The sequence below is a fragment of the Centroberyx gerrardi genome, chromosome 23, assembly GCF_048128805.1.
Source record: "Centroberyx gerrardi isolate f3 chromosome 23, fCenGer3.hap1.cur.20231027, whole genome shotgun sequence".
In the NCBI taxonomy this organism is placed as follows: domain Eukaryota; kingdom Metazoa; phylum Chordata; class Actinopteri; order Beryciformes; family Berycidae; genus Centroberyx; species Centroberyx gerrardi.
Window position 1 is genome coordinate 17104040 of NC_136019.1, and position 24128 is coordinate 17128167.

Consider the following 24128-nt stretch of genomic DNA (forward strand, 5'->3'; position numbering starts at 1 on the left):
AAGAGACTATTTTCTGAAAAGTTATGTGGGAGTAAAGCACAAAAAGCATTACATTTAATCACTTTGAATTTGAATAAAGGCAACCTGCTCTGTTTTATCCTTTTAAATCTATGAAAACATCTTGTCTAGTCCTTTAAACCTTCCCATCCCTACTATAACTTAGAGTTAGACTCATACAAATATTGGGCTTTTATTAAATATCAGGTATTAGCCAGTCGGTGTCATCCACTTCTGATAGGATGGAAGTTCCTGCCTGACTACAGCTGCATAAAAACAGTCTGTAAAACCTGACATGACTTTTTATTTTCCTTGCACATTGTATTTATTCATTTAATTGTTCAATAATATAATAATCTTCATTTAAAGGCAGTAATGTATCCCAGAGTTTCCCTGCCATTGAATAGGTGTGGAGGGTCTCTCTGCCTTAAAGAGCTGCTGACACTAAAAGAATTTCATCAGTCCGGGTTTCAATGGAGAGTTTTAGTGTTCCATGATGGTCTGAATGCTGTTTCTGGTGGAAACACTGAATGGTCACATTTAAAGATATTGAATATCGGCACAAAATCGGCAACTTCAGTCTAAAAATATCGGTATCTGGCTTCAAAAATAACCCATATCGGTCGAACCCATCTGTAACCCATATCAGCCTCTCTTCTCACACATGCAACACACCCTGGGGCTGAACCAATAACCTTTCAGCTCTTCTTCATCCCCTGACCCCCCCATCCCTCCGCCTCTTCCTCCTTCCCCCCCTCTGCCCTTTCTCCTCCTCCTCCCTCCATGAGCTGGTCCAGTCAGCAGGGGAATACAGAAAGACATGAATAATTCTACAACAGAACTGTATTTATTATTGCACTTAGTTTAATAGGACCCGCTGAATAATACCTGCATGTGTGTGTGTGTGTGTGTGTGTGTGCATGTGTTGCGCCCAGACAGATGCAGTTAGGAGATGATGTGGAATGACTTCTCCTCTCCTCTCTTCCCTCCATCCCTCCGTTCATCCCTCTCTCCTCCCATCGCTCCTCCTCCTCTCTGCCATCGTCAGACTGTTGCTAAGAATGGAAGCTCATTGACAAGGATTGAAATGCACCCCACGACCTGTGTGGGTACGTATGAGCCTGCCAGACACACACACACACGCACACACACACACACACACACTCACACTGATGCATACACACACACACACACAGGCATAACGAAACGGGGCATGTTGCATCCTGTCACATACAAAATGGATGTAGACGGATATGCGAACACACACACAAAGATACATAAGGCATACATATGCACATGGCACACGCAAACCTTAAAGTTACATACACACACACACACACACACACACACACACACACACACACATACTGTACATACAGAAACACACATAATTGAAATTGAAATTGAAATAAGGCACATGGTGCTGTAAAATGGATTTCCTAATGGGACGCCCAGTTCCTCCACTAGCAGGCGACATGTATGTGTGCGTGTGTGTGTGTGTGTGTGTGTGTGTGTGTGTGTGTATGTGAGTGATTGAGTGACGCAGGACTTGGTCAATGTGTGTGTGAGTTGTCCCAGCTTTTATTGACATTGAGCCAAGGGAGGGACAAAAGGAGGGATGGGAGGAGAGGAATGGAATGGGAAAAGTCTGTATGTGTGTGTGTGTGTGTGTGTGTTTGTGCGCATGATCATGCATTAGTGCACACTTGTATAAATTTGTCTGCATGCACAAAAATGTGTGTGTGTGCGTAATACAAGTGGTGTATGTCCATGATTGTATATGTGCATGTTTGTAGACACAAAACACACACACACACACACACAGACACACACAGACACACACACACACACACACACTATTCTATTATAAGCCTTTACTGCAGAGCCTCTATTTGGGCTCATAGAAATGTGTTTCAGAAATAATTTAAAAAGCCAGGTAATCCATTTTTGGGGCTGGGGAGGGGGGAGAGGATTGGAGGGCGGACTGGAGGAGGAGGAGAAGAGGAGGAAATAGTCTGATTGGAGGAGAGGTAGAGCACTCCGGGGAGAGATAATGGAAACAGATGAAGGGAGCGGAAAACAGGAAGGATATAGGGAGGTGTGGAATGGAGTAATTCTCTGAATCTAATATTACTTCTTGTGTAAGGGCACCGGTGTGAACTTGTGTTATTAAAACAGTGTGACACATGGAAGAGAGAGTGCATGTAAAAGGTGTGTGTGTGTGTGTGTGTGTGTGTATGTGCATGCCTGCGCGTGTGTGTGGGGAAAATAATCTGTACTTACCTATATAAAGCATTCTCATAGAACAAACATACACACGGGTTACAATACACAAACATCAACAACATGACTGTTACCACACACTCTCTCTCTCTCTCATGCACACACACACACACACACACACACACACACACACAGCATTACGTCAGACCCGAGGTACTTGCACCCTAAGTGCAGAACTGTGTTCACACCCACTGCCTTGTATGTTCTCAGGATTACACACTTACATACACACGCGACAACCAGACACACACATGCATCTGCCTGTATGAAGTGTGCAAAGGAAAACACCAACGATCCTTTCCTTCATATTGCTTCTACTAAGTGAAAACCTCACTTTGGAACTTTCTTAATTGATTTAACAGCTATAGAACAGTAAAAATGAATAGATAAAAATATTGTGTAGCTGCCACTCTTTCTTCGCTTATTTACTTTACTTTTCTTCTTTCCTTTTCCACTTTCCTTCCTTCAGTGCAAAAATGCCCATCTTAATCTAGTATCTCATTTATCTAATGCAGCACTGAGTCTTGAAATCTTGTTTTTCTTCAAGCAAATGAATAAAATCCATAGTGTAAGATAATTTCACTTGTTTCCAATGCAAATAGACTTTTTTTCCTTTTTTTTGGAGAATTTTCTTGAATCACCTTGTTTCGAGATATTGACAATTGTTTTTAGAAAATTCCTTAAACAAGATAAACTGCATTGGAAACCTCTCCTTGTTTTCTTTTAAGGTTTTTTAAGAGACATGGGACTTTAAGACTGACAGATGACTTGTTAAGATCCACATTTTTTGCAGTGTTTTATCAATAGCACAGTCAGTCAAATATGGAAAATCCCTCTTCAAACCCATATTTTAGTTAACCAGTAACCCCTTTGCTTGCCTTTGCATTCAGGACTGTGTCTTTAAACAGGGCCCATGCTCAGGTAGCCAGGCACGCTCCATTACGTGGCTCAGTTGACAAACCACGCAGATAGAAAAGCAAAGTCTAAGCATCCATGCACATAAATTACATATCCTCCATAGAATGTAAATCGCATTGAATACAAATGAATATTTAAGGCATACACTCTTCGAAACCTACTGAACATGAATATGTGACATTGTCTGGCTAAATACAAAGCACAGTAACTCTGAATGTAACTTAGTCACATTCATAAACAGAAGTGGAAAGTAAGTGCTTAAACATTTTGCAACGTATTTACTCTTATCACTTATACATTTCTACATCTACGTATACGTAAGATTCTCAACATACAAATACAGTGATGAACACTTAATTTCAAGGAGAGAATTTTGTCACAAAGTGATGAAATATCAATGATATTTGAGATTGAAAGCACTTCTTTTAGTGAACTAGGATTCAAAAATATAAATTTTGACAAACAGCCCTCCTCAAAACGGTTATCATTTATTAGGCAAATCTTTTAACACTGCTGATAAATGATACTCCATTATGAGTTTTTCCATTACGTCACCAATCATTACGTCACTCCAATCATCAAGAGTAGGTGCCACTTTTCTAAAACTGCCCAACATCTTTTGGAACAAAACTTTACTTTTACTTGAGTGATTTTTTTTTGAGAACTCTTACTCAGATTTGAGCGCAAGTGAACTGTGACAGGAACAGGACTCGGACTCGTGCAAAATATTTGCGGTCGGCTCGGGTGTGATGTGTACAGTAGCCGTCAGTTGCACCGGGGTGACATGAGGTGACTGTCAGGCAGCCCAATCTGCATATATAACATGTGCTGCTTTGTCGCAGCCACTTACTCCTCCTGTCCATCAACGTCTGCATGTGAGGGAGGAGAGCCACGGATCAGCGCCTCATAGACGGAGGGATAGAGGGATGGAAGGAGGGAGGGAGGGAGGTGTGAAGGAGCGGGGGAGACCGGGGAAGGACACCGAGAGGGAGGGAAGAGATAGAGAGAGAGAGAGAGAGAGAGAGCGGGAGAGAACGAGGGTTGGGGGTGAACGCAGCGGGCAATTCTCGCCTTTCGCGCCGTAGGATGAGTCATCTCGCTCAGCACTGCACTGTGAATGAAACGCAAGGGGGAGGGATACCTGCAGAGAGGGGATGGAGAGAGAGAGAGAGAGAGAGAGAGAGAGAGAGAGAGGGCGAGAGAGCTTTATATCCTCACAAAAGAAGCCTATACCACATGATGTCTACCTCCAATTCTGTCAATGAAACGGAGGGAGGGGGGGGGAATAGTGGCTGTCAAAGGCAGGAGGGAGGGGACAGAGCGGACGGCGAGGAGCTGCATGGATTTATTGGAGTACCTTCATATGGCGACAGTCCTGCACTGTTGCAGCACTGCTGTCAGGGGTGGAACGAGTACCAAAATATAATATATAGCCTAAGTAATGTTACTTTGCTGAAATTTTGCTTTACAAGTAAAATTATTGGTGAAAAGAACCTACTAAGTAAAGTAAAAAGTAGGCTAAATAAAAAATGTAGGAGTAAACCGACATTGTTACATATGATCTTACCATGCTAGAAGTACAAGAGGATAGAGTATTAATATGTGACTATGTTGAGCGTTCTAATACAATTTTTATATTCATATCATTATTCAATCTCTGATTAAAAAATTTGCGATTCGTAATAGATTTAAAATGTAACACTTCAGTCGAAACATACTTGAGTAAACGTGACTAAAATGAATTAAAAGCACACAGCAAAGTACAAGTAGACAAAAAGCTTCCAATCACTGTAATGAGAGTAAATAAAATGTGTTACTGTTGCATCACCTCCCAAGAGCAGTTGTTAGGAAACTCCTAACCTGTATGCAATATTGAACGCTTTGCAGAAAAGGAAAGCCCAGTGGGTGCTGTGCACATAACGGCCTTGGTCCCCTTCCCTCCGAAAGCTCCATTATTCGCGGCATTCGCTGACTTTGCAATGTGTTTCATTGGGGAATTTAAATAACGAATCAAGCAGATGAAGGGTGAGGAAGAAAGGCAGGATTTCCACTGCTGCTGCATCTGCTGTAGGCTTTTACCAGTGAAAAGGCCAATGTCTAAGGATATATGGTCAAAGCTGGGACATTCCTGCAGTACAAATGAGGTGGAGGTGACTACTACTGTATGTTCAGGTCTTCAGTGGATTCCAGTGAAATTCTCTGTTGGTGTACTTCCTTATCTCAAGGTATAATTTAGCCTCTGGGTGCGCACCGGTTTTAATTAGAGGTCAATGACTGGATCAATCAACCCATCAATCAATTAATTCAACCAATCAATTGTAAAGTCATTTGTCACAGCTCGCCGCCCCTCGTCCAGTGCGACGCTGCCAAAGGGGACGCTGCCAAAGAAAAATATATGACTTGGGGGGAAAAAGAGCAAAAGAAAGTCAAATGAATACTGTAGCGCTTTTATGCATACAGATAAATCAAAGCGAGGGCGTCAATATCAAAATGTCAATGGCGGCTTCTGTTGAGGCAGACAAAGACAGAACCAAAAACAATGGTGAGAAGATCAATGTAATGGAAGTGAAATCTATCGCTCAACACCTTGATGCTGAATAGAAATCTATGGCTTTAGCGTTTGATTTTGCCTGCTTTGAAATTGGACCCATAGGGCCATAGAATCGGAAACCATAGAACTGCAATTACTTTACAATCGGGCCACATGCAGCATTTTCTGAATACTACTTTTCTGTGTGTGTGTGTGTGTGTGTGTGTGTGTACATTGTGTGTGTGTCTGGGTTCCCTGGTTTGTTTAATCACCACTGGGGTTAATCACACTCTGCTGTCCTGATTGGTTGGAAGCTAAACCCTATAAGGGAATGCCAGTATTCACACACACACATATTTGATCATATGAGCGCTGGAAGGTATGCACATGGTTACCCTCACACAGGTGAATGCACACACACACACACACATGCACAAACCTCACCTTCTTCTCCACACACACTCTCTCTCTTATATAGAGTCATTCATCAGTGAGTTTTTCTGCTCAGATCCTCAGGCGAGCTGGCATGGCTGATGAAGATTTAGGAGCTCTACCCCAGCTGTGTGTGTGTTTGTGTGTATGTGTGTGTGTGTGTGTGTGTTTGTCCCTTTGCTAGCTGTTAACACTCACTTTACCATGTCTCTCTCTTTTTCTCTCTCTCTTTCCACCGGTGTAATGGATGCTCACAGTGGGGGAGGCAGATGTCACACTCGCAACTTATGAAGTTATCTACTGTCATACACACACACACATGCTGACTGACCTTGGGGATGCCTGTCATGTGTGCAGGACAAACTGCTGCCACTCAGCGCATGCACACACACATACACACACGTGCACACCGCATGTCAGTGTGAATATGAGCGAAAGTGGGAGAGAGTGTTTGAATTAGCGATTAACGCGGCTCGCAAACATGTGTTGTTTATTTGCCTGCATGAATATGCGCGTCTGTGTGTGTGTGTGCGCCTGCTCCTTCGCATTGTGTGTGTGCGTTATTGACGAGCTCCAAAAAGCTTTATTTATTTGTGTGTGTGTGTGTGTGTGTGTGTGTCCCAAGGGCAGAGACCGGGGTGGATCAGAATGATTGGGCGCGAATTACATCACGGGGGAAATACTCCGTCGTGATTGGGGGGTTTTTAGAGGCGTGGAGAGGAGTGCTCGCATTTTGGTTATCGGCCCATTAGCCTTGCAGGAAGATAAGGAATGTCCACCGGATATTTTGGTGTGTGTGTAAGTGCGTCTATATGCGTGTGTGCTGGTGTGTGGCAGTGTGCGGCAGTATATTAGCACACACACACACACACACACACAGCGTTTCACCTCCATGCATGTACAGTACGTCCCATGTGTTTTCCATGCAGTAGAAGGTCACAGGAGGCGTCTAGTGTGTTCCTCCAGGTAGGCAGTCAGTCACAGAGCTGCTGATCCACTCACCTCTGCAGAGGTCACACCTCCAGTCCCCAAAGCCCCAAGGCCTCTGAAGGAACATCAATCATCACAGGTCTAGGACACACGAACACACACGTCTGCTTTTACACTATAGGACCATAATGTGCTATAAGGACAGCCGCTCATGGGGAAACACTGTGTTCTTTTATCACTTGAAAGGAGATTTTAGATGTCAGTACTTGCAGGTGGATAAAAGGTGGGTAAACTAGAACTATATACTTCCAGTTGGTGATCGTCATAAGGCAACTCAGCAACCGCCGACACAAACAAAAATCAATCATATTTTAAGAAAAGCATACATTTTTTGTTTTTTCCCCTCAAAAAACCATATTCTCATACAGCTTATATCAGTTTAATACTGCTTGCTATGATGCCTAATATGAATTTATATGATAAAGCTTGTATGGAGGAGTCTGTTGCACATTGTTTTCAGTTGTTCTACGAAGACTAAACTCACATCACAGGATCATAATCCATAATTCTCTAAACTAGCTGCCTGTTTTAATTCATACCTATCAAGGCTCAGTGAGTTCTGACTGCAAGCTACAACTCTCAGTCACTGGCACCCACCCCACCCATCCACACCCTTTGGAAAATAGTGGTACTGGGATGCAAGACAATAGCTGATCCAGATAAGAGGCTACATGAGGGATTTTCTTCCTTGAGACTTCCCTGAGACTGTATCTAATGGAGGAGTTATCTCTGATTAATGTTTAAACCTTGAGCAATATGTTTACCAGCTAAGGAACATTGCAAAGATCATATCGCTTATGCCTTGTAAAGATACTGAGAGACATATCGGCACTTTTATATCATATCACTTTAACTACTGTTATTCCCTGGTGTCTTGTCTTGATCAGCAAGCTGCGGTACGACTTCACATTGTGCAGATTTCTGCTGCCAGGTCAGTGATAAAGACTAATAACGTATCACAGGGTCAAATTTTACCTTTCCTTTATGGGTTACCTGTTAGATTGAATCACCTAAATGCTTGAAAATTTGAGCAAAACTTCGAACATATAAAATAGGCTTTTTACAGCTCTCATAACCCATTGTAAAATGAAATAAAAGTGTTATATTCAGTGTTACCAACATTACCAAACAACCTACAATCTGTGTGTTAAAAGCTCAGAATAATTCTTAAATCTGATGAATCAAAAGGTAAACAAAGGACGTAATAGGGGGAAAGTTTTCGGCTGCATTTAAAGACTGGGGTTTAAAACTTTACATAGTAACTAGCAGAGCAAACCAAACGGAGATGATAACTGCTCTGGACCAGATCGTTTGAGTTCTCTTTGTGCCTCCCAGCACAGTATCAGCAATACGGTTACTTATGCATGCATAGCCTGGCCAGGGCAGCGCAGATGAGTTTGGCTCAGCTTAGCAGAAGCAAAAAGCCATCTTCGAGTGATAACAGCAAATACTCTTACGGTAATTTATATTTTTATATTTTTTTATTTAAAATATTAAAATCCCCCACCCCAACACACACACACACAAACACCGTCGAGTCTTATGAATCCGAACCTCGTGGCGATGCAGGCCGTTCCAACTCGGGAAGCGTTTAGTTGACTAAAATGCTGTGCCTAAGTGTTGAAAGTATGAAAATATTAAACATGCATGGAGTTATTCTAAATGTACTGTCCAGTACAGTCAGCTGAAATTTTAGCAGTTTGTACAGTGTGTGCGCGGAAATTCCATACTTGCCCACAATTAATAGAATATCATTTTGAAAGTGCTGTATTTAAAGGTGCAACATGCAGCATTTTAACGTCAATAAATCATGACCACATTCGTTTTGAGACATTACTATAATTACAGTAAACAAACAAGACCGTCACTGAGAAGACTGTGAGCCTCTACACTGCATGTTACATTGTGTGCCACTAGGTCAGATTTTGCAGGGAAATCTGCTGGATTGCTTTACAGCACAAAGGGAAACTGCTTTATGGTACAAAGCACAGCAAGCGGCAACATCCTCTTTGCGACAGATAGTAGTGGGGATTATGGGACACAGTTCATTCAGTTTTCAAGAGCACCAAGTCTTTTCTTTCCATTCTGCACACGTGAGGTACTACTGTATTTTGGCACGGCTTTGCAGCGGGACCTGATTGACTACAAAATGATGCGCGGCAGCAGATCCCAACCTGTGATCCGCCGGCGCCCAGAGAGACATTAGCTCTCTTCATGTAAAACAGATGTTCCTCATTCCTCAGCGCCCGCTACAGCTGCTCCTCTCTCTCCGCCCGAAGAATACAAAATGGATAGGCTCTTCAGGATATTTATCATTAAGTAATTGCGCGCGAATCCAAGCGAGAGTCATTATGCTGAAAGTGGAAAATAATCTTGGTGATTTGACTCCCCCCTGCCCCCCCGTCCCGCCTCCTTCCTTCTTCTTCTTCTTCTTCTTCTTCCTTCCTTTCTCTCTCCTCACAACTCCTTTCCCTCTTTCCTCTTTCGTCCCCCATCCTCAGCTCTCGCCTCCTCCTCCTCCCCTTCCTCCTCGTCAACTTTCACCGCTCTCTCCTCCGCCTCCCCCCCCCCCCGAGTGACCAGATGCTTGCAATTTCACAACTGTTGACTTATTTACATTTCTGCAATCATGGGAATGTATGAATATTTATGATGCTGGTCTCTCACTGTGGGGCATCTGCCTCTGTGTGTGTGTGTGTGTGTGTGTGTGTGTGCATGCATGCTTGAACGCTGTGTGTAAGCTTGTGGGCATAACATCCATGCGCTTCTGGTGTGTGTGTGTTTGTGTGTGTGTGAGAATGTATGTTTGTGTATAACATCCCTAAGCTTGTAGTGTGTTGCATGTGTATATTCTTGTCTTTCGGTGGTGAAGATCCAGTAAAAGTGTGTGTGTGTGTGTGTGTGTATGTATGTGTTGGGGGGGTGGTATTTTCCTCCCTCTGTGGAGGCATGCGGGTACGGGTATTGGGGAAGACCAGCTTAGAAAAAGCCAATCAATATTTTATGAGAGCTAAAACCTCAAGGCACACACATTTTATCTTTTCTCTCCCCGAACACTCTTTATAAATGGATTATTTTTGGAGAGCTGAAGGATATTCAAAGAACGAAATGTGTTTGAGGCCATAAGTATGCGCGGTTGATAGACGAGGGTGTGGGTGAGTCTGTTGACACAGTTTGTCAGATGCTCTCCAGCGGTCTTCCTGCAGAATAAGTGTATCGTGTCTGTAATCATACACAGTTTGGTTTGGTAAGGGTGCGCTAGAGGCACGCTAGTAAGTAACCAAGGAAAATTGGACAAAAAACAGAATACTGTATGACACCCATAGAAGGCCCAGTTGGGTACAACAAGTACGTATGTATGTAGGCCTATACGGTAGGCTACTATGCTTATAGTAGGTCCAGTATGGGTACAGCAAGGTAGTGATAATATGCTACAGTTGTGTCACAAATCTAGCAACCACAGCTGGCGCCATCATGGAGGTCCAGTGGAGAATTAGCTGTGTGCAAATAATGGCAAATTATATAACAAGGAAAAACAGATAGGCCTACCTGAAAAGTATATTTGTTGTATGGGTTTATGTCAGTTCAGCAGTAAGTAAAAGTGAATAATATGATAAGGTAGATTTGTTTCCAAATTTAAGTGACACAGTACCTGTCTTGTCTTTAGCCCTAGTCTCTGCTTCAAAACAGTTGCTTGAGAAGAGTCAGTTAACCTGAACAAACAGCTGTTGTTTGGCTTTGTTAGCTAGCTAACTAGCCAGCAGGCTAATAGTAAAGCAACCAATGTTAATGTTAACATTCAGTTTCAAGCTACTACTAATGCTAGGTTTTAGCTAGCGTGAAAATGCATTGGACCCCCATAAGAAACGGAAATCTAAACTTGAGAAGTCCACATGTCATGTTATCAGATAAAACCCACATTTCTTATGGAGGACCAAAATAGTCACAATTAAATAAATAAATATGTCAGTGAAATAAATTATTACAGAAATAAATACAGAAATACAGAAATAAATTGATAATTGATTGATTGTTTTCATCAGTGTGCATGGCCAAAAAGTTCCATTTTGGTCTCATCTGACCACAACACACAATTTCAATTGTAGTTCCAGTGATTCTTGGCAAAGTTCAGGTGCTTCAGTTTATGGGTTGCACTCAGTAAGGGCTTCTTTCCTGCAACCCTTCCAAAGAGCTTGTTGACATGGAGGAGGCGTCTAACTGTTGATTTTGACACTTGATAACCTCAACATTCCACTCAAGTTGTGAAACTGTGATCCTTGGGTTCCTCTTTGCCTCCCTCACCATCTTCCTCACTGTTCATGGGGACAATATGCACATGCGTCCTCTTCCTGGTGAATTTGCAACTGTTCCAGATTTCTAAAACTTTTTGATTATTGCCTTGACTGTGCTTAGTGGTATTTTACCATCTGTCTCCTCTGAGTTGAAAGCACTTTGATTTTCCACAAAGTGATGGATGACAAATGGATTTTACATGTGTGCAACCTCATATTTTGACCCCAGTGAAACAGGAAATGATAAAAGCAATACAGTTTCTGGATTCTGAGATCAATAATATATATATATATATATATATATGACCATATATATATATATGACCACATATATGACCACGTATTTTATACAATAAATTTTGCTAATTTTCATGAAGGGTGACAATAATTCTGGAGTTGACTGTATATGTATATGTATCATGCAATTCCTGTATGATAATTTCTGAATTTTACAATGCATCAATTCACAGTAAATGAAAAATAAAATTTGACTGACATGGACTGATTGCAATGCAACACTGAATTTATTTTTTGCAGTGGGATTTCAGTCCCTCTCTGTTTCCTTGGCTGTTTTCCTCAGTGTTTGGAACAGCCGACGGAAGAAGCGTCAGACTCTGTTCTTCTTCTTCTTGGTCTTTTTGATCTCTGAAAAATAAAAGAGGACAGTCAATGCCTCAGTTCATCTTGATGGAAGTAGACAGGAGCTACAGTGTGAGTGGACCTGATGAAGAACTCCTACCTGATGTGGTATCAGAGGATCGTTCCACCTCCTGCTTCTCCTCAGTGCCAACCAGGCTGCTGGTCAAGCCTTCCTGGACTGGAGTAACGGCAGGAGCTTCAGTAGGGATCGTCAGAGGAACCAGAGGAGCTTCAGTACGGAGGCTCAGAGGAACCACAAGAACCCTAACCCTAACCCTAACCCACAGGAGTCATTCAAGTTTCATCTTATCTCATAAATGTGACTTACTGAAAACAAGGACTGTTGGCTTCAGGTGAGTTGAGCACCATTCGGGCTAAAAATTCAATAACCATCATTTTCATGCTGATGTTCACCTCCCACATCTGAAACAAGAAATGGGATGCACCATTAAGATTTGATATATTTACAGGATCAATCTAGTGTTATGTGATCATTTACTCCAAACTGAGGGGCGAATTCACAAAAGGATTGCGCGGCTTTTGCTGACGCTAAACCTGTGCAAATAAGACAAAAAGAAACCGTGTAATTCACAAAGCACTCGCAAAGGGTGAAATGCCCCGCTAACTGCGCTGCCACGCAAATAGCGTCTCGGTGCTCCTGTGCTATTTGCACGTATTTAAATTAGGTAATATGCATACATTTGGCGCAAAATTGCCCCCTTTCTATGCAAATAAGCCTCATTGCAAAAACAGTCCAATTCACAAAGGTCGGCGCTAATTGCCACACGCAGTTAGAGTGAAATTATTAGCGTCTTCAGAGAGTTGGTGGTAACTGAAGCGCATTTATAAGGGGTGTCACGCCCAGACTTTATCACTTGTTGATTTAACTGAGAATTGAATTGAATTGACCTTGCAAATGTCTCTGCAACAATTCCACCTTTGTGTGACCTAAAAAATAAAATTGTCTGTAAGTACAGTCTGTAAATAATATTAATTTTACTATTACTATAGAACTTTAACACAGACTATATATTTACTATATATTAATTTTACTATTACTATAGAACTTTAACACAGATTGCTTCACAAACAAAAGCAAATAAATCAGTACAACCAAACAATCAATACAACTCAATTTCATTTTCACTTATCTCACTAGTCAGCACAGTGGGCTTTATTTTGGCCTAAAGATTCAGCACCATGGACAGCCCCGCTCAAACTCATTTACAGTATTACCTCCGCCAAGGAGGTTATGTTTTCGGTGCCGTTTGTTTGTGTATGTGTTTGTCTGTCTGTCAGCAGGATTACGGAAAAACTACTGGCCCAATTTTCATGAAACTTGGTGGAAGGGTGTAGCATGGGCCAAGGAAGAACCCATTAAATTTTGGAGCGGATCCGTATATTGGTTGCGCTTGCACATTTGCATATCATAGAAGACTGGATTGGCCTTGGCGGAGGTCTGCGCTCGCGAGTGCCCTTCTAGTTTATTTTGGGATGCAGTAAGATGCAATGATAAACAAAGGATGCAGTGACAGGATGCAATTGTGTCATGAAAAATAAATGAATAAAGCTCCCCTACATTCTCCTTTGTTCTCCGCTTCAAATCATGCCATCTTCTTTTGCAGTCTGAAGCTGCGTTTGGAAACACCAACAGCACTGACAGACTGGGATATTAAATCCCAAATATGGTTTCTCGCAGTCCCGGTTAAATTTCTTACCTGAAGTTTTGAGGAATGCCTCTGCACCTCTTCCGTCAGGACTTGCAGCTCGCAGTCTGAAAATTTAAGTTTTCTCTTTCTCTCTGCCATTGTCCTGCCTATTGTGTTCTTGGTGCAAAGCCAACATTTATACTTTGCTATATTGATAATTGCAGTCAGACGCAAAACAGGGGCAAATTGCGATCAGACGCAAAACAGGGGCAAATTGCAATCAGACGCAAAACAGGGGCAAATTGCACTCAGTTGCAACAGGTTATGGGCGTGTTTGCGCTGGCATATCATTAGCGCAATATCTTTTGTGAATCGGTCCTTGAGACGGAGCAAATAGCGGGTGCAAATGATGCGCAATTCAGTCTTTTCATGATCTTGGTCTCACCAGCTTGAGGAGAGGCTGGACACTTTTATCAAAACTCTCAAGATCAAACCTCCACAATCTTCAAATGGGAAGAAAACAGAAGGTTCATCTTAACTGTTGCTCTATTTTCTCTCATTAGTAACAGACTAGCTTAAAGGAATAGTTCACCCAAAAATGAAAATTCAGTCATTATCTACTAACCCCCATGCCAGTGCGAGATTTTAAAATAGAAATACTGTTTTAAACCAATGACTTTGTATTTAATTGTCAAATTCAATAAGAGCACCCATATTAATGTTTGATGTCGTAATAATAATGAAAAATGCCATAAAATGTCCCATTTTTAACTATAAACGCTGCATGTATTACACTGTGCAGAATACATACAGAACAGAGACTAAAGTGGACATCAAATATTAATATGGGCGCTCACTTATTGAATTTGACGATTAAATACAAAGTAATTGTTTTAAAACAGTATTTCTACCAAAAGATTCCGGGTGAACTAACTAACATGAGCAGAGTTGATGACAGATTGAGTGGTGGACTGTCTGTATGTCTCAGTAAGTCTCACCGCTCCCTGAGAGATTTCTTGCCCTGCTCCACCAGCCAGTCAGTCATGTCCTCAGCTGTCAGCTCAGATGGGACCTGATTTTGTTGCTGAAGCCTCAAAAACTGCACCATCATTTTTTTCTACAAGTCAATAGAAAACATCAGATGTTCTCATGTATAATCATAGGAGACACTTTACCAGAATTGGTAAATTGGTCAGGTGTTTTATTTTGTGCAGGCCTGAAACAAAAGTGGTTCTTACTTGTACTTGATAGTATTCCCACTCCCAGCAGAGCTGCACAGTCTCTCTGTATACTGGTACATTGAACAATACCTTTGAAGGAAATGCGATAATGTCACTCAAAAGCCTCTTATGCTACATTTTCATTACAGCTCAAAATCTTGACAATTTTACTGCAATAAACAATGCTCACATACCCTGATGGGTCTATAGATGACCCTTTCTCCTTCAATCCAGTCCATGGATGTTTTGCTACAACAGTGCAGAAACAACGACACAATAAAACCAACTACCAAACTCACAACTACAGAACAGATGTAAAAGCATTCAAACACAGTTGATACTTGTGGCACAATGAGGGTGTTCAGGGAAAAAGTTTCTGTGGAATGGAATGGACTTATTGTTAGGTCAATGGCAGTAGAATTCAGCTCTTTATGACAGACAGATTCTGTTTTGGTTCAGCTGTTAAGGCAGAGATGAAGTTGGTTGGTATTGGGAGTGTAGCCTACATTGCCCTAAAAAACCGCCAGATGTATCAGCACTTTTATATCTGTGATATGCACACTGTGTAACATTTTGGTCAACATTGTAGGATTACACAGCCCAAGTAGATGGATAAACACTCTCACATTGTAATGATAAATAAATAATTGTTTAAATAAAACATTGTCTACATGGCAGCTTCTAAAGCTATGGTATTATACTGCAAGTCTGACTTCAAGTCCTGTTGACCGACATGTTGCCCTGTCATCTTCTCCAAAATGTTGCTTGTTGTATCATAAGCTTTAGGTCCAAGATGCACAAGCAACATTTTGAAGCTGTGGAGAAGGGCAGTACTGCTTACAACAGGGATGGGACTGGCAAGCAGGACAAAATCAATGTAACCACACTGGCTATAGGAGAATAATGAAAAAATACTTACATACTTTACATTGTTTCACAACACTTCCCATGTATCATGGCCCTTATTCCTCCCTCTAACACATTACACTGAGTTGATTTATTAAAAAGTAACTTTTACTTTGAGTATATTTTAAATGAGCTACTTTTCTTTTTAATTGAGTAGGTGGTAGTCCTACTTTTATCATAAAGATTTATATTGAAGTCACGTGATATTATTGCACAGGATCTTTCACTTTCACTCTTTTATTTTGGGGAGTTCACATTAATTATACTGCAATGGGCTACTACCTTGCAGGAAAATGCAGGAAACCACCTAGGACTTAAGTATTCAATTGCCTGAAATATTCATTCATTCATTTCCCATACATGCTTATTCCTATTAAGGGTGATGGGGGGCTGGAGCCTATCCCAGCATGCACTGGGCAGAAGGTCACAGAGCTAATACATAGACAGACAAACACACAATAAATAATAAGATTATGTGTTTAAAAGGACTGATCACTGATTTTGTTAGCACAATTCCACAGGTGGAGAGAAAGATATGGAACTAGGTGAAGATAGATGAATGTGATGAATGGGTAGAAAGGTGAGTGATGAGGCAGCCAGTAGGCCGAGGGTCTAGATAGAAGAAGATCAGGATCAGGTCCAGTTAGACTGCAGCCCCTGGCCAACCCTAAAGGAAGCCTTGAGCTGAGCTTCAAACTGCTCAGCTGAGGCTTTTGATGTAGAGAGTAGTAGAGAAAGATTCAGGTTTTGATCAACATAAGCTGCGAGGAACCAGCAGCCTGTTGCACCACCTGAACATACACTCAATGTTAAGTTTGGGTGTAAAATCTACACTAAATGTTCTGTTGAAACCAGTTAGTTTGACACTAAAGCTGTATCTTTGTTTCGTACATCTTCTAGCAGAGCATTAAGAGACCACTAACCAAATCATTGTTGCAGACAGTGATGTTTTCACCCTCTGTGGCCAATAATGTTCGAGCCAAAATCAGTTTCTCCTGTCCAAATGAACGGTAGTTGAAGTGGTGTAACTGCTAATTTCAACATATAATATTGTAAGCTAGCTAAAGTTATAGTTTGGGTCTTCCTTAGCTCAGTGATCTAATTTCATGTTGTCCATGCAAACCGCGCTGTATTTGTTCCTCTGGGTCGTTCAGCAAGTTTTCCTATCTATCAAATCAATGCTCCATGCCAACAGCTAGGCTATTTTACAGAAGACCTTACACCTAGTAGGGGGTAGGAGTACGTTTTCAGTTGTAACTTAAGTCTACATTGGAACTATTTCAGTTGGTGCAACAGTTCAACTTTTAGCAATGCGTAAACTCAGACTTTGTGAGCATTTATGTTCAAACAAGCCTTTGTGTGTGTGCATCATCACAAACCCAACTTCCTTACACATTATATGTTGATTGCCTTAAAAAAAGCACTTAGCGACTACAAATCTTGCCCCTTTGACAATTCGCCGTTTGCAACATTTCTGTTAACTCTCGCCCCCCTTCGTTACTGTTGCTATGTCCGATGAACTTTGAAGATGGACGCTACCATAGACGCTACTATCCGCCTGCCTCAGTGTGGCGTTGGAGGCCTGATGTTATTTTTACAGGAGAAATTACTGTAGGTACAAGAGGCTCAATTTTATTATTGCTTTGGGAGCGTGTAGCCCATCAAAGATTTGCATGAGAGGGTTCTGGTGGTTGGGGGGGGATTATTCTGCCGATTGTTGTCGGGATGAATCATCTGCTTTTTTGATCTTTTATCTTTGCCACTGAAAGAAAATAACAATATCAACATCATCATTGTCACCGCATCAGAATCATTCTCTGTTTTACCCTCGCGTTCCCATTTTAGCGTGCGCTCGGGGCTGTGTAAAGGGATTGCACATCAATCAGGATTCATAGGCGGTCACATTCTGTTACATCAAAGGGAATAAGATCAAAATAGAAACTCAATCGTCAAGCGGAGTTCATTCCAGTCCCTTTAAAGAGCCCAAATAAATTGTTATTTCATTCCACCGACGAAAAACTGTCATTAAACGAGACTAAATTTGGATAGAGCATGTTGAATTGTGAAAGGATATGGTGATTCATAGCATTGTTTATGACAAAGATTTATGATTTTTTCGTCGTTGGCCTAGGATGGTGTGATGCCCCCCCCCCCCCCCCCCCCCTCTCTCTTACCAGGAAATCTGCTCAGAGAAAAAGTTTCCCATAACTGTGGTGGAAAAATCAGTCGACTATCCCCAGGCGGTATTGTCAGTTCAGATCATTGCAGAGTACCTGCCACTAGCCGACTTTCCACAGTACTGTACTTACAACAGAGATGTAGTTTAGTGCTCTCTCTACTCCAACTTGATGATGAATTTGATGCTAAAATGATTATTTAGATTGTTATTGACTAGCAGAGATTGAATGTAGATTTAGATGTGTTTAATTATAGTACGAGCATTGCATTTCTGTAGATTTCTATTCATTTTTATGTCGATTGTTGATATATTTTGACCACTGTGATTTATGACAAGGACTCTTTTCATCTCTCTGTTGTTAAATCTCTCAATAAATAGAGATTGTGTGTATGTGAGAGAGAGAGAGAGAGAGAGAGAGAGAGAGAGAGAGAGAGACACTACTGATCGTGCCAATGAGGGTGACATGCACATGGAAAACACACGCACACACTGTGCTATGATAACCGAGGGCTATATGATTTAAGACTCGGGTCACCCTCTCCTCCCTCTGTCTCTTCACTTGCACACCCACCACTGCCCCTGGCTTACTGTTATGACACACACACACACACACACACAACCCCCCTGATATACAGAAGAGCTATACCCTGCAGCACCATAAACATGCATGCACACATGCACACACACACACTTAGTGAACCCCTCGATTTAGGGCCAGGCCGTGACCCCGCCCACTAATCATCCATCTTTAACAAGCAGCAGACTGACAGGGTCATAGTCACGCTGCATCTCGTTGTCCTTTATTACCCCTTTTAACAACAACTACCCCCCCCCCCCATAGCGCCTTGCTCATTCCTTTTGTATTCATTACGGCACATTAGACCAGGAGGGCTCTTTTCATCCTGGGACACAAATTAAGTTCATTTCATTTTTGCCCCGGGACACAGACGTGACACACTTGTTTTCTCATCATTTGGGGAGCCAAAACAGACCTGGGACCCGTTTCGGTCCCCAAACTGCAGTTTAAGAAACGTTGTATCACACAAATGATTCTACTGGGGGATACAGAATAGTGCAACGTGGGGTAATGTGACACATGATGGAAATGATACTATGTTAATGCTGGGATATGCTGGGATGCTGTTGGCTAATTGTAAGGGGGAAAAGACATGGACCTCAACCCCCTGCAGATATATTGCAGTCATTTTATGCTACGGGACAGCAAAAATCGTACTTATTGCCCCTTTAAATTAAAAAAGGACAAATTAAAACTTTGCTGCTGTTTGCTTCGGGGCACCGCCCACTCCTGTATGACTCATATGATAGAACTGATCAGCTGTCAATCATCCTATATAGAAGATTGCCCCCCCCACCCCCCCCCACCCCCACCCTCGGCTATTGCTGTCAGATTTGTAATCCTCGGTTAGAATGGCTAATCCAATTTTGTAAATCCCCACTGTCACAAAACTCGACTATACAGTGCACGATACTGTATAGGCGATACAGAATACACATAGGAGATCATGCTCTGTGATGTGGAGGCGGCGCAACATGCACACACACACACACACACACACACACATACATGGACCCCCAGAGCTAATACCATCAAAGGCCACTCCGTTGTCTCTCATCATGTGCCAAGCGGGCTGGAATATAAGCTACCACCTCCTATAGGACATGGAGCGCTAGACGGATGGAGAGAGGGGAAGAAAAGAGGGAAGAGGGGGAGAGGCGGAGGAGGTTTCACACCGGGAGATGTCATAATTGGCGGGATTAGAAAATGAAGATGGGCTGAACAGCGGGAGAGACACTTCCATATTTCTAATGAGGGCTAATGCACCCAGAGGGGGCGACGGGGAGGCGGATCTCCCTTGTTAAGGTAACACAGGGGTGAGTTCACATAGACACGGAGCCTGAGGCAAAACCAGAGGAGAAGACAGAGGATGGGAGATAAAGAGGACAGGATGTATTGGAAATGGGCCCGGGAGAGACAGAGCGTGTGTGTGTGTGTGTGTGTGATTAGACTGATATACCGGATGCCAGCCAGTCGATGTCGTCCACCGCTGATATGATGGAGGTTCCTCCCTGACCACAGCTGCATAAAAACAGTCTGTAAAACCTGCAGTGACATTTAATTTAATTCTTCATTTAATGTTCCTTAAGGCTTTTTATTAATTCTCCATTTAAAGGCAGTAATGTAGCCCAGAGTTTCCCCTGCCATTGAATAGGTGGTGGGTCACTCTGCTTTAAAGAACTGGTAACACTAAAATAATTTCATTAGTCTGGGTTTCAATGGAGAGTTTTAGTGTCCCATGATGGTTTAAATGCTGTTTCAAAGGCTTTTCCATCCTGACAAGAAGAAAATTATGGAAGAAACACTGAATACTTGACTGTAGAAGAAAGAAAGAAAGAAAGAAGGAAAGAAAGAAAGAAAACATCTTTTTCTCTCTCCCTGTCCTCTACAAGGATAGGGAAAAAATAGGGAAAAAATATGAAAGCTCTGGTCTGCAGCTCTACTGTATCTCCATTTCCCTCCTCCTCCTCCCTCCCTCCCTGTCCCTCGCTTCCTCTTCCATCCCCTCTTTTCTCCTCTCTGGATCATGGCGGGCTAATCTCAATCTGTTTCACTGTGATATCACACAACAGCTCTATAGCCGCCGCGGTGCCAGCCTTTTGGGCTCGCCCGCCCCGGTGCCAGCTCTCTCTCCCCCCGTCTGCCAGCCGGCACCGCTCTGCAGCTCCAGCGCTCCAGACACTTGATGGTTTTGTTGGGGTTTTCCATCGGCCCCATCCAAAACGCTCAGTTCTGCTGCTACCATGCTGCGGCGGTGTGTCCTCTAGCGATTGTGCTGCTGGCTCAGTCACACTCCTTGTCCCTCATTGTGTTCCTTCTTTCCTCCGCGGTCTTTTGTCATTTCCAACACATTTTCTTCTTTAAAAAGCAAGTGTATTTCAAGAGCATTTTACACGGAAGCGTCACGCTACAGGCTTCGCAATGACATTATGAACAGGCCCTCTTACAGGAATACAAATTTTCCTATATCTACATGTGATCAAGACACAGTCACAACTTTATTTAGTTTGAGAGGTTAGTTTTAAAGTCGCTGCGTTTTTAAAATTCCATCCATTTTTACATTTTCACTTTTCTTAGTTGCAGTCAACACATCACAACTGGACCAGGTCTTGATTGGCATCCCTCCGCAAACAATTGCTTAAACCCTTGCAGTCGGGCATTGGTTTGTGTGTGTGTGTGTGTGTGTGAGCTCCATTCAAACTCATAGTCTGTAAAACTGTGTATCTGAGCTAATTGGGGAGTTGGAGTTCCCTGGTGGGCACACATTTTTTTCTGTTTTATTGCACCCTGTTATTACTGATGACCATTGTAGATTGTTAATAGATGGAATGATATCATTGGAAAGGAAGACATGACAGGTTTTAAATCCAGTTAGTTATAAGATTTAAGATCAATTTCACAACTGAAATTAATGTGAAAATGAAAATAACTGTAGACCCATCAGAAGATATTGTAGCATTGCACTAAGAAACAGCAATCTAAACACTTAATTTAAGATTTAAATTGCTTAATTTAGCTGTATTCAGGACTATTTGAAGCCTTGATCTTAGATAATCTAATTGAAGACAATTGAAGGCTGTTTCTGAACCTGCAGACACCCTGGATCTCTCCCTCTGACATCTATCTTGAATCCCCAGCAGCTCCGCTTCATACTGAGCTCATCACAGCAAACACTGTGTAATCCCTCGCAAAATGTAACCTGCTCATTGATTTTCATCACTCCACTATCGGTGTCATTTCAAAAGGTCTAACCAAACTGCAATTACCGCAATTAATCCTACAATGTAGCGTACTGATTTGTCACAAAAGGTATTTGCTATTTTTGGCACACTGGTGGATTAGCAGGCTGAGATGTTTGAATCTGACTCAAGATCATGTTATGTTGCATGCCATCCCTTTTCTCTCTTCCGTCTTTGCTTTCACCTTCGACCATGCACTGTCTAATAAAGCAGAAACGGCTGAAGACCCACTAAAACTGGTCAGTATCAGGGATGGATAAGATTTGAATTGCTACACCAGGTGGTACAAGTCTCAGTGGAGAAATGAACCTAGAAACAGTCTCTTCTCAGTCATAAAACTGCTCTTACATTGTGAAAGTTACTTCACACCAGCAAGACCAATGGATCTTGAAGGTCTAATTGGGCGTTCACACTGCGAGTGTCTTGGTTGATGTGCCGCTCTATTCTGAGCGATTGTGGGTGGTGGCAGAGGCTCTGACTGCATCTACTGTATGTAGTGGTCTGAAGCTACAAAGCTTTGAACAGATAAATCATGTAATAATAATAATAATAATAATAATGCATTTTATTTGTATAGCACTTTTCATTCATAGTGAATCTCAAAGTGCTACAGAGTTAAAAACATAAAAAATGAAAACAAAGAAAAAAGAGATCGCTAACAAAAGTTAACACGAAAAAGCCTTCCTGAATAAAAAGGTTTTTAGGCCTGTCTTACAAGAGTCCAGGGTCTGCGCTGCCCTTAGATGTTTAGGAAGGCTGTTCCACAAGTGCGGTGCGGCCGAGCAGAAGGCCCGATCCCCCATGGTGCGGAGCTTGGTGCTGGGGGCCTGGAGGAGCAAGCTGTTGGTAGATCTGAGAGTGTGGATGGAGGTTTGTGGGGTGATCAGTTCTTGTAGGTAGGGAGGCGCATGTCTGTTAATGCATTTGTAGGTGAGTAGCAGGACTTTGTAGTCGACCCTGAAGGAGACAGGGAGCCAGTGCAATGAAAGCAGAGTTGGTGTTATGTGTTCGTGTTTTCGCACTCTCATCAGGATCCTGGCAGCGCTGTTCTGAATATACTGGAGCTTCTGGATGCTCCTGCCAGGGATCCCAGTGAAGAGTGCATTGCAGTAGTCCAGTCTTGAGGAGATAAAAGCATGGACAAGCTTCTCTGCATCTGACAGGGTTAGAGTGGGGCGGAGTTTGGAAATGTTTTTGAGATGGTAGAAAGAGGTCTTGCACAGATGTTTTATATGGTCATGAAAAGTCAGGTGAGGGTCAAACCTAACACCCAGATTAGTGACTGAGGAGGAGAGGGGGATGTCCTGGTTGTCAAAGGTGAGATGAGGTATGGGGGATGACTGAACCTGGTGTGGAGTGCCAACAAGGAGAGCTTCAGTTTTGCTGCTGTTTAACTGGAGGAAATTGCTGCTCATCCAGGCCTTTATCTCCTCAAGGCAGGTGCTGAGGCATGACATGGCTGCAGAAGGGCTTGGGGCAGTTTTTATGTACAGCTGGGTATCATCAGCATAGCAATGGAAAGACATCCCATGTCTGCTGATGACACGACCAAGGGGGAGCATGTAGAGGGTAAACAGGATGGGGCCGAGAACTGACCCTTGCGGAACACCACAGGTGACAGGGAGCAATCTAGACCTGCATCCTCCCAGTGAGACATACTCAGTCCTGCCAGAAAGGTAGGACTGAAACCACTTAAGTGCAGAGTCTGACAGTCCAATGGTGGTGTGGAGGCGCTCTAGGAGGATAATGTGATCCACAGTGTCAAACGCAGCACTCAGGTCAAGGAGAATCAGAAGAGAAGGGGACCCTGCATCAGCTGCCATCAGCAGGTCATTCGTAACCCTGAGCAGAGCTGTTTCAGTGCTGTGGGCTGAACGAAAACCTGACTGAAATTTCTCAAATAGGTTGTTGTGTTTAAGGTGGTCCTGGAGCTGAGAAACAACCACCTTCTCCAACACCTTGGACAGGAAAGCGAGGTTGGAGATAGGCCTGTAGTTGGCTAGAACTTCCGGATCCAGGGTGGGCTTCTTGAGGAGGGGGCGGATGACAGCAACCTTGAGAGCAGATGGAACACTACCGGTTTGAAGGGAGAGGTTGACCGTTTGGGTGATCAAGGGGCTGAGAATGGGGATGTATGACTTGAGCAAAGCTGTGGGAATGGGGTCCAGGGCACAAGTGCAGGGTTTCATTTTCCTGAGGATTTCCTCAATGTGGCTCTGCTGGACACCAGCGAAATGGAGGAGAGACGGCAAGCTCCCAGACAGGGGGTCGATGACA